The sequence below is a fragment of the Mirounga angustirostris genome, unplaced genomic scaffold, assembly GCF_029215605.1.
Source record: "Mirounga angustirostris isolate CCGP_5_RB_7025 unplaced genomic scaffold, mMirAng1.0.hap1 SCAF_14, whole genome shotgun sequence".
Classification (NCBI taxonomy): Eukaryota; Metazoa; Chordata; class Mammalia; order Carnivora; family Phocidae; genus Mirounga; species Mirounga angustirostris.
Window position 1 is genome coordinate 55791374 of NW_026991722.1, and position 11104 is coordinate 55802477.

The 11104-nt window shown below is 45.3% G+C and overlaps 1 long non-coding RNA gene across 1 annotated transcript; it reads left to right on the forward strand.

The window, feature by feature from the left end:
- Positions 1 to 1131: 1131 nt before the first annotated feature.
- LOC129046165 (uncharacterized) lies at positions 1132 to 7949 on the forward strand. The gene is made up of 3 exons (XR_008506969.2): positions 1132 to 1330; positions 3663 to 3741; positions 7859 to 7949. It is a non-coding gene; the product is annotated as an uncharacterized LOC129046165 (long non-coding RNA).
- Positions 7950 to 11104: the final 3155 nt, after the last annotated feature.

The window sequence follows — 11104 nt, forward strand, 5'->3', positions numbered from 1 at the left end:
GTGGTAGATTTGGTCATGGAGGCATGTAACAGTTCTGTTCTAATTTTCTCTCTTTTTTCAAATAAGATGCAAGTTCATCAGCTGAGAGTGATGCCAACCAGGACGTGGGAGCAAAATTAAGTAAAATGTTCCCTGTTTTCGGGTTCACGTGACAAGCATGAGGCAGACTAACCATTGCCATAGAATGTACTGGGGGCTGCGGCAGAGGTAAGCCCGGGATGCCACAGGATCTCGTGGAAAACCACTAAAACCAAGACGGGCATGTCTGGTAACCCCCACCCCCGCACGGTGACGTGGCAGTTGAGACTGAATGAGAGCTGGACGTGTAGGGGTTGCGTGTGGAAGAGCGCCCTGCTGAGGTTGAGAGAGCCCAGCGCTTCTGGAACCCAGTCTGTCCACCAGAGTCACGTTCCTCCTAAACTGAGAGAAACCAGGGCTGCCAGCCACGCGGGTGTGGTTCCTGCGCTGCAGAAGGCACCTCCTGGGGGGAGAGTGCGGGCTGAAGCCCGGCCCATGGGATGCCTGGCTCTGTGTCTGTGATGCTGCTTTCTTTCTTTCTTTCTTTCTTTTTATGATTTCATTTATTTATTTGAGAGAGAGAGTGCTTGCACCAGCAGAGGGAGAGGCAGAGGGAGAAGCCGAGCAGGGGGTCGGACACGGGGCTCGATCCCAGGACGCTGGGATCATGCCCTGAGCCGGGAGCAGATGCTAACCTACTGAGCCACCTAGGCGCCCCAGCGCACATGCTTCTAATTTGTCTGCTCAGCGGAGAGCCTTCCACTTTTTCTAACTGGTGTAAAATTGTCCTACAGGCTGGGCGAACCCAGTTAACCTCATCAGCTTTTTGGTATACTTCAGAATTGCAAACAGTTTTACTGAGTACTGCATAAAAGAAATAACCCACTGAACGACTTCAGCTGGGGTAGCAAAGGTCTCAAGGGAGCCTCCCTGCTCTTGGGTTGCTGCTCTACCTCCATGGAAGCTCAGAGTTTTGAAGAGGGCAGCTGGGCCCTGACTTGGAAATGGGAGGGCAGCCCAGCTCCCTTGGGACTGGAGACCATGTCAATCCCTCTGGGGTCCTGCCTGGTCTGCAGGCTGGGCAGTTGTGAGCAGGGAGGGGACTCAAGCCTGCAGTCTGAGGTGCTTCAGGCTCAGAGCAGCTGTGCAAGATCATCTGTTCTCCATGTGACCAGGAAGACTGCACCGTGTCCATCAGGCCTGGTTATGGATGCAGGAAGGGGAAGGCGAGCAGCGACCAGGGGCAGGACTCAAGAGGACCAGTGCTGTTCTGTAAACTCCAAGAAGTCAGGAACCAGGTTGCTGGCATACAGTAGGTGCTCAATAAATGCCTGGTAGTGAAGGGTGGGTGGCGTGGACAGCAAATAGTTCCTAAAGAGTAGGCTTGAATGGGCACAGGACACAGGAGAGGGAAGGAGTGTAAGTGGTGGGGGCAAGGGACAGGGAATTATTGCTCAGGGCGGGCAGTTCAAGGCTCCAGAAATTCTGAGAGGCTGTGTTCATTGTCACTGTCATCACCTGCATGGCCTCCCTCAGAGTGTGCTGCTTGGAAAGCAGTTATTACACTGCTAGCCAGCAAAGAATTAAATTGTTTAGAGCTTGAGAAGTTTGTTCTCCAATTAATTAAACTTTATGTATCTAGCTGTTCCCTAAACAGTATTCTAATATTGCACCATGAACATTACCACCTTGTGCACCACGGGCACCATTAGATTGGCATTAGTGCCCACTAGGGAATATTTTATGATGTGTGCTGATAAACTCCCAAGACAGATGAAGCTGAGACATGTGTGAGCATCCCATAAAAAAAATCATATTGGACTTTCATTTGGAATGTTTTGGCATTCACAGTTAAAAATGATAATGTAGTGCCCTTTTGCTCAACACATAAAACTCAATGAGCATTATGAGAACTCCATCTTTTTATCAGCATCTGATATGCTAGAAAAATAGAACTCGAATATATACTGTGTGGCAGTTGAAAGTAAGTAGGTTTTACAACTCCAGCTGTGAAATTCCCTTCGGCTGAAATCCTGTTGCAGTCCTGAAAACTTCAAAGGTCAGTCTGTCAATGTCATTTAAGAAAGAGTTTTTGAGGATTTACACTGATGTGGAGACCTGATAGTCACCAGATATTGCGTAAGAGTAATGACGGTCCCTTAAAGCAGAGGAAGTCAAACTCGAGGCACTGCATACTTTTCGATGTTGAGCATATAATTTTAAGTAGTATAATACCTATGTAAAGATATAAACAAATGCCATGTACCTTCAGAACGCGAGAAGACAAGCTGTTGTCCTGTCTCTGCAGTTAGAGATGGTTGCCATGCATGGCATTTCCTCGGAGAAGGCCCTAGAAAGCAGGCCTGGAAAGACTGGGCAAATGCCCTCACCTGTCTGCAACCCCAGCACAACCCTCTCTGAAGGCAAACACAACAATAACAACGACAAAAGCATTCATTAGTTCTTTTTTAGCCCATCACATTTCCTGTTCCAGCTTATATAAAAAAAAATAATTAGATATTGATTGAAGTTACTAAGGAATTTTGAAAAACTGAATAATAGCATAATGTATAAAATGGAGGGAGAAATCACTAGGAGCTGCTTATACCATTTCCCAGCTGAAGTTTGGACATGAAAGAAACTTCCTTGGTTTGGGTGGCAGTTGAGAAGGGCAGTATGACCGTCGCCAGGTGCTCACAGCCACAGGCCTTCCCTCCAGCGTCCCGGAGAGACTGGGCCAGGTGGCTGGGTTTGCAATCCTTGCCTACACTTCATCTACATGATCCTGTTCTCTGAAATCTCCGAAGTGGCTATAAATTTCCTGAGATCAAGATTTATTCTTGAAATACCAGAACCGTAGTTAAAAAAAAGATTTGGGATATATTAAGTCATAACATGGTAGTTTGATTTGGCCAGGATCTTGTCTCCCTATTAACAAATCATTTCTGAAATACAAGCTAGCATGAAAATGTGCAATGCTTTGTAAATGTGGTGTGCTAAAATCTGGGTACCTGGATCTCTTGGCTGCCTGCAAAGTGAGTAAGTACTTAATTTGTGCCTATTATTAGTTCTTTAGAGAATCCAAAAGAAACAAGAAGTTGAAAGAACAGATATATCCAAAGATTGAACCACAGGACCATTTGGAATTTGCTACAGTATGGCAAAAATAGTTTGGTAACTTGCCCCATGCCTGAATAGGCGGCATATGAACATTCTTGAGTTGATCTACACCACCAGGACCTAACTTCTTGCCCAGAGCGCAAGCTTGGGAAAGCCAGAGCCCTCCAAAAATGGCACCATAAAAAGCTTTTTATGTACATACTACAGAGAAAAGTAAACGGCTTCTGAAGTTCGTGTAGATATGGTCCAATCTCTGTTTTGGACAGCAAATTTGGTTGATAAACCAAATACTCAGCACATTTCTCTATGGTTTCCGGGGTTTTCTGCTGGCTAACTTTCAAGCTCGGATTTCAAAAGGAAAAATAATTTTACCTTTTCCGCTTTGTTTATTCAACCAGGATAGCCAAAGGGATTAGTAGGCAACTTGACATTTACATTTTAACCGCCCATTATGCTAACAATTCCCCCATTGTTTTCCAGAATTAGGGCAATTGCTTAGTTTCTAATCAATGTTTTTCCTCTAGGATTCTGTTCTCTTCTGATTTGCTGAGAAGTGACATTGGTTTCTCTCAAGAAGATTCTGTTGCCTCAGAGTCACCACAGGTAAACTAAATTGTTCTCTTATGAGGCCTTCAAAAATATGTTGATGATGTTGCAATGGTTTCCTCTGATCAGAAGACTGGAGAGATGGCAGTTGGGAAAGTGAAGTGAGTAAGAGATGGAAGCATGAACCAGAACGGGTGTGCCTGTGTGAGGGGGCAGGCTTGCTGACACGGGGCCTCTGCACACGTGCACACTCCCTCAGTTACTGAGGGGTGTTGTTACCAGAAGACCTCACTCCCTAGCCTGGATGGTTAACTGAGATGGCACTAGCCCCCTCCCCCCCAAAATGGCCACCAAGAGGATCAGCAACAAGCAGTGTCATATTTATCTGTAGACAATGAGAAGATGCCAGCAAGGAGAAGTCCACCTCAGTACACAGCATTCCTGAGGGGCCCGCGCCCCCTCTCTCCCTGCCAGGCACAGGTGCTTCCTGGCCAGCCTCGCCTGCGGCAGCTGCTTAGCCACCTGACAGCTGAGGGCTTAGCCAGTTGCCACTTGTTTCCTGTTTCCGCTACATCCAGAGGTGACAAAGACAGCAATTCCCAAGGGCTCAGTGTCCGTGCAGAAACACCAAAGAGAGAACGAGAGCCACAATTTGTAGGACAGCTAAGGCCTCCCTGGAACTCGGGCGCTCTGTCGACATCTCCTGAATGGCACCGGGTTATGGTTATTTGAGTCACTTGTTGGGTTCGTAGATTCTTGTCTTACCCCCACCACACCTGTCAAGTTTTAAACAATTTGTGGGTATGGTGCCATTTGTGTAACTTTTCCTTATGCCTGTACTGGGCTAGTGATACAGAGGAATGAGGAAGGAGAAATAGTCTTTGTCCCAGAGAACATTCTAGGGGATGAAGTCAACACCGTAAGCGAGTAAACAATACAACACCATGGCATTGGGGTGAGTCTGAAGTGGTTAGAATCAGAGGGGAGACGGGGAATACTTGTGCCTTGGACTTGACAGGGGTTTGAGCAGTGATGGGTGAGGAACCCCGGCTGTCCTGGGGTGGGATGTAGGCTAGCTGTGCTGGGAGAGCCTGAGTTGGCATCCTAGCCCTGTGTGACCTTGCATGGCCCCAACATCTCGCCTGTGCTTTCTTCCAAAACGGAAGCATCAGACACCTTGATCTTCTAATCCCTTCCAGCTAAAAATGTTACATTTTCATCAAATATTTTGTCTGTCCAGTATGTACGAATAATGTTGACACTTGTGTGGGCATAGTCTGAAAGTGTCACAATGTCACACAGAGGCCCTTTCCTTGTTTTGCTTAATGACAGTAATGGTTGCTAAGATCTTGACGTAAGAGAGGAACTACACCAAGCAATTTACTCCCGTGAAATACTTTCAATGTGCCGCCGATCCTATGGAAAAGGCACAATGACTATCATCTTCGATTTGCAAATGAAGATGCAGAGACCCAGAGAAGTCAACTCAAGTGCCCAAGGTCATGCAGCCAGTATGTGGCAGAGCTGGGATGGAGATGGGGACAGTCAGACCCCAGAACTCTGTCCTTGACCATCACTTCCTATGACTTCCCCGAGTTCCCCATAAGCAGCCACAGAGAGATGCTAGCTCCTTATACTATAAGAAGCTTCACTGTGAGGGAGAGTGCAGGAGAAAGCAGGAAAGACTTAGAGAAGAGGGTGCTTAAAAACACTCCATAGGAGGGGCGCCTGGGTGGTTCAGTGGGTTAAGCATCTGCCTTCAGCTCAGGTCATGATCCCAGCGTCCTGGGATCCAGCCCCGCATCGGGCTTCCTACTCAGCGGGGAATCTGCTTCTCCCTCTCTCTTTGCCCTTCCCCCTGCTCCTACTCTCTCTCTCTCACTCACTCTCTCTCTCAAATAAATAAAATCTTAAAAAAAAAAAAAAACACTCCATGGGAACTGAAATAAGAAACTAAAGAAAAGGTAGAATCAGAGACATGTGCTGAAGGACATAGGGTGTGGTTCCTGGGAGTGAATTCAAGGAATATGCCTAGAGCTGGAAAGTGGCTTCGTGGCTTCGACTTTCAATTTGGAACAGCCCACTTGGTGGCAAGGGGACCAGAGATTCAGGAGTAGTGTAAAATCTTCACCCAGCTCTTGCTAATGTTATTTATTAGCCCAACAAAAGCATTCATTGTCCCTGACAAGGCTAACCAAGTTTGATGAATGCAAGGCATCACTGGGCATTCTGAAGGGACACGAACTACCTGATTAAATGTTTTGCTGCAGTTCGACTTAAATCTAATAAATGTCCATTGAGAATCTAATATATGTTGGGTATTGTGATGTGATTCCATACATGGCATTCTATCCCCAAGTTCAATGTAAAATGAGGTGTCACTATGACTAGAATGTGGCATGACTCATTCTCTCTCATAATGGGAATTAGAATCACTGCTGTTTATCCAGCATCTCTTTCGCAGGAACTTTAGATATATTATGTCATTTATTCCCCAGAATAACCCTACGAGGCCTGAATAATCATACTTATTCCGTAGATGAGGAAACAGATATCAAATAAACTCACTTCTTCCCCAAGGCCTTAAACCCAGTGAAGTGGAAAAGAGAGGGACTTTAAAACAAGCAAGGAAACAAGAACAGAATTAAGTATCTACTGAGATGAGACTTTTATAAAACAAAAATTGGTAAAAAGATACAGAATCTCGCCAAACTGTCTTTTCCTTACACGGCAGGGAAAGGGGGTTCAGCATAGCCCAGAAATAGACCCACACCATGGTAGTCAACTGACGTTTGATAAAAAGCAAAGGCAATTCAATGGAGAAAAAAATACTATTTTCAACAAATGGTGCTGGAACAACTGGGCATCCACATGCAAAAAAATGAATCTGGGGCACAGAGTTTATACTTTTTACAAAACTTAACTCAAACTGGATCATGGGCCTACATGTAAAACACAAAACTATGAAAGTTATAAAGGACTGAGCTGGCGATAACTTTTTAAGATATGACACCAGAAGCACAATTCATGAAAAAAAGGACTGTTAGGCTCGACTTCACTGAAATTAAGAACGGCTCTGTTAAAGACACATTAAGAGAATGAGAAGGCAAACTATATGTATCCAAAATATGCAAAGAACTCTTAAAACACAACAAGAGAAGGCAAACAACTAAATTTAAAAATGGGCAAAGACCTGACCAGACACCTCACCAAAGAAGAGTCATGGATGGTGAGCAAGCATATAATAAGATGCTCCACATCATAAGTCATTAGGAAAATGCAAGTTAAAACAACAATGAGATAGCACTAAACACCAGTTAGAATGGTGAATATCTTGAACACTGGCCACACCCCATGCTGGTGAGGATGTAGACCAACAGGGACTTTCATTCATTGCTTGTAGGAATGAAAAAGGGTATGGCCACTTTGGAAGATAGTTTGGCAGTTTCTTACAAAGCAGACCACAGTCTTATCATATGATCCAGCAATTGTGCTTATAGGTATCTACCCAACTGAATGGAAAGCTATGTCATACAAAAACCTGCCCACAAATGTTTTAAGAAGCTTTATTCATAATTACCAAACACTGAGAGGAAACCATGATGTCTTTCCACAGGCGAATGGATATACACACTGTGATAATAATGGAATATTACTCAGCAATGAAAAGAAATGAGATATCAGGCTATGAAAGGACACAGAAAGCTTAAATGTATATGGCTAGGTGAAACCAGTAGGAAAAGGCTACACACAGTATGATTCCCACTATAGGACATTCTGGAAGAGACAAAACTATAGGAGACAGTAAAAAAGATCCGTGGTTACCAGAGGTACAAGGGGAGGGAGGAGTAGATGAAATAGGTGGCATTTTTAGGGCAGTGAAACTCTTCCTTACGATACTGTAATGAGGGATATGTGTCCTTACACATTTGTCCAAACCCATAGGATGTACAACACAGTAATCCCTAATGTAAACTATGGACTTCAGTTAATAATAACACATCAACATTAGTTCATTAGTTGTAACAGGTATACCACACAAATGGGAGATGTTAATAATAGTGGGAAACTGTGTGGGAGGAAAGGGGGTATTTGCAAACTGTACTTTCTGTGCAATTTTTCTGTAAACCTAAAAATGCTCTAAAAGATAAATTCTTTTTTTTTTTTTAAGTAGGCTCCATGCTGGGGCCGAACTCATGACCCTGAGATCAGGACTTGAGCTGAGATCAAGAATCAGACGCTTAACCGACCGAGCCACCCAGGTACCCCTAAAAAATAAATTCTATTACAATTTTTTTTTTTTAATCTGGTGATGTGAAAAGAGCTGCCCATGCCCACCCCGGGGAAATGTAAGCATTCAACAAGTCCTGGTAGGTGTACCCAGATAAAGCATAAAAGACATCTCACAACTATTGGGATTGCTATCTTACTATTAGATTAGACAATCCTCCAAATACTACATCTCCTATTTGGGGTATCACTGACTGATTGTAATGGATCCTTTGGTCATAGAGACCAGCACACCTATATAGTTCACATAAGTTGAAAGACAATGGGACACGGATCTTCTCTTTTGCTGTAAGATGTATGTCCCACAGATACACCACTGTCCCCGGATGGAGCACCAGAGGAGCTACTTGAGAATAACTAGGGGAGGAAGAAGTATGGAGGCTGTCAGGATGGGTCCAGGACATGGGAGCCACCCTGTGAATGGGAGTGGGTTTTCTCCTAGAGCAGCACATACACTTTTGGATGGAGAGCTCTAGTAAGGATGTCCTTTGACCATGACTGCTAGAGTGGTAAGGTCAGGAATTGGAGACCTCTTCTTCATGATGGGTCTTCAAGTGCCTTCCTGAGAGACTCAGGTGAAGTACAAATTAACAAGAAGTTTAATCTTTCTTTTATCATATTGCAATTCTCTTCTGAAGTGGTCTCAATACTTAGTAAAGAAAAAGTCTTACCTGCACAATCTGATCAAGAATTTTGAGAAGAGCAAAGAAACTAGATCTAAAGAGAGGCACTTAAGCTCTGCAGCCCGAAATGACATGAGCAGCTTACAAAAAGTCCTGATGCCTGATGTTCATCCCCGGAATTGAATTGATCTGGGATGGGACCTGGGATCAGGATGTTTTGAAAGTCTCCAGGTGGTTCCAACGTGCAGCCAAGTTTGAGAACCACGAGGCAGGAAGGACAGGAGGCTTGTTTGACCCCCTCTCTTCTGAGGCGCCTGCAGGGAGGAGTGTCTCTCCATTCTGTGCAATGGAGAGTGGGCCATGACTCAGCAGAGTCCAGCACATAGTCCATGACTAGAGGAAGATGGTCCCACCCCGGCTGATGGATGGGACCCCCTTGTGCTAAGGTTGGCACTCCCAAAGGGCAAACCCAAGGGAACCAGTAAGACCACATTTCCTACAGACTTTTTAAAAGGGCTAAAGGAAGCCCTTCTTCTGCGTGTGGTAAATGGCAAGACCCAGCCTGACCCCCAGGTCTGTGTGATTTGAAAGCCCACGTTTCTTTTCAAAGCCCAAGGGAAGCAGAGATTGGTCATTTCTAAGCTTATCTGACCATTTTGCTGCAGCCACATGAGAGGACATGACAGAGAACCCAGAAGCTTACAGAATTTATTTTCAGACATCTGGCAGGGTTTTCCATTCTGTAGACTGTATTCATTTTAGAAGTCACAGGGGTGATCACGCAGTTATTTGCTATGTAATGCAGTAAGACTTGTAATCGGGAATGCTTAAGAGAGAAGGACAGTCCTGTGAGCTTACAGGGAGCCCCAAGGAGCCTAAAAACTCATACCAGTTAAAAATTTTTTTTATCAGAGATAGAGAACTAAATTCAGCTATTTTATTTTATTTTTTTAAAGATTTTTTTTGAGAGTGAGAGAGAGAGAGAGAGCATGAGCTGGGGGTGGGGGGGCAATGGGAGAGGGAGAAACAAGCAGGCTCCCTGCTGAGCAGGGAACCCTACTCAGGGCTCGATCCCAGAACCCTGGGGTCATGACCTGAGCTGAAGGCAAATGTTTAACTGAGCTACCCAGGCCCCCCAAATTCAGCTATTTTAATGGCACCCTGTGCAGTAATGCTCACCAAAAAGTAGAGAATAAAAAGTGAGGAGGAAAATCTGTAACTCAGGGTTTCCTTTTGTCAGAATCGAAGCATAGCCCAGTTTCTGCATGGAGCTCCGTGACACTGTGGCGCCCTTGACCTCCCACACTGCAGGGGAACAGGGGTATACCCTGCACCATCCTTCTCAATAAAGAAGTCCTGGGGCTGTCTGTCCACCCACATTGGATTAGGGTTCATCACCCTTGCCTCAGGAGGCGAAAGCAGATGTCATATCTGATGGGGACTGAGGCAGAATATTCACCATCAGGGCATGTGGAACATTAAGAACATTGTAGTTCCCTTCTGAAATGGTCCAGGTCCTTCAGCAAAGAAAAACAGTCTCACTTCACAGTCTGACAGACAGTACTGGGCAGACCAAGGGGACTAGATTGAGGTAACGGTACCCACCCATGGCTGCCCATCATAATGATCTGAGAAGATTTAAAAAATGTGGATGCCTGAATGTCCCCCTTAGGGCCTCAGTCATCTGCCTTGTGTAACTGTGAAGTGCCAGACCAAAGTCAGTGCAAGTTGGACAGCAGCTGGGGAGTCACAGTGACTGTCAAACGTTTCAGGGCAACATTTCATGGCAATCTCCCAGTCTGAGAGATGGGTAAAAGAAGCAGGCTGTGAGTGAAGTGTTCTGCCCAGATCCTTCTATCAATGCCTACTGATATCATGAGCATTGTTAACTGTGTTGTTTAAGAAAATGACAGAAAAGAGCAGCATTTGGAAGAACAATTTTCTTCTACTGAGCAAAGAGTAAGTGGAAACTGCCTAAAAGAATGGAAGGGACACTGTGTCTGCCTAAAGGGGCTCACAACTTATAAGAGGTGACAGACATTAAAAGATACAATGTCCACTTAATGCTTATTGGTACTCCAGGCTAATATGGAAGACATGGGAGCACAGAGTCCAGGCCTGAGGTTTGGGGAGGCTTCTAGAAGAAGGAGATGCCTGAGCTAGGTAATGGAGTTAGGAGCCGGCCAGGTGGAGAGCATGGGAAGGATGCTCTGGGCAGTGGGACGGTGTGAACAAAGAAAGTTATGAAGTTGAGAAAGAGCTGGTGGGTGAATGCAGGAGTCCTGAGGGGTTGGCCAGATCTGTTGTGCACCTGTCACTGCTGGATCATCACCTGTGTGGAAAATCATGTCCAGACAGCATTAGAACCAAGGCCAGTAGCCAAGCACTCCTTCTCCTCATGTCCCCCCTACGTCTCCCTCTATCCTTCATAGAGTGACCCCTTGGGGTGTGCCCTCCCCTTTCCCTCTCCTCCATATTGTCCCCATGGGGCATTGCTGCCCCACCCA